The following is a 1,290-nucleotide window of genomic DNA, read 5'->3' as shown; positions in this document are numbered from 1 at the left end:
ATAATTTTATATAATTTATACTTTATTTTATATTTTATAATTTTATATTTTATAATTTTATAATTTTTAATTTTATAATTTTATAATTTTATAATTTTATAATTTTATATTTTATAATTTTATAATTTTATAATTTTATAATTTTATAATTTTATAATTTTATAATTTTATAATTTTATAATTTTATAATTTTATAATTTTATAATTTTATATTTTATAATTTTATATTTTATATTTTATAATTTTATAATTTTATATTTTATATTTTATATTTTATAATTTTATAATTTTATAATTTTATAATTTTATAATTTATAATTTTATAATTTTATAATTTTATAATTTTATAATTTTATAATTTTATAATTTTATAATTTTATATTTTATAATTTTATATTTTATATTTTATAATTTTATAATTTATTTTTATAATTTTATAATTTTATAATTTTATAATTTTATAATTTTATAATTTTATAATTTATATTTTATAATTTTATATTTTTATAATTTTATAATTTTATAATTTTATAATTTTATAATTTTATTTTTTTTATAATTTTATAATTTTATAATTTTATAATTTTATAATTTTATAATTTTATAATTTTATAATTTTATAATTTTATAATTTTATAATTTTATAATTTTATATTTTATAATTTTATAATTTTATATTTTAATTTTATAATTTTATACTTATATTTTATAATTTTATATTTTATATTTTATAATTTTTATATAATTTTATAATTTTATAATTTTATATTTTATATTTTATATTTTATATTTTATATTTTATATTTTATAATTTTATAATTTTATATTTTATACTTTATAATTTTATATTTTATATTTTATATTTTATATTTTATAATTTTATAATTTATATTTTATATTTTATTTTATAATTTTATACTTTATAATTTTATATTTTATAATTTTATAATTTTATAATTTTATAATTTTATAATTTTATAATTTTATAATTTTATAATTTTATAATTTTATAATTTTATAATTTTATAATTTTATAATTTTATAATTTTATAATTTTATAATTTTATAATTTTATAATTTTATAATTTTATAATTTTATAATTTTATAATTTTATAATTTTATAATTTTATAATTTTTTATAATTTTATAATTTTATAATTTTATAATTTTATAATTTTATAATTTTATAATTTTATAATTTTATATTTTATAATTTTATAATTTTATAATTTTATATTTTATAATTTTATAATTTTATAATTTTTATAATTTTATAATTTTATAATTTT

The sequence above is a fragment of the Culex quinquefasciatus genome, chromosome 1 (assembly GCF_015732765.1).
Source record: "Culex quinquefasciatus strain JHB chromosome 1, VPISU_Cqui_1.0_pri_paternal, whole genome shotgun sequence".
In the NCBI taxonomy this organism is placed as follows: domain Eukaryota; kingdom Metazoa; phylum Arthropoda; class Insecta; order Diptera; family Culicidae; genus Culex; species Culex quinquefasciatus.
Note: the sequence above shows the minus strand (reverse complement) of the source record.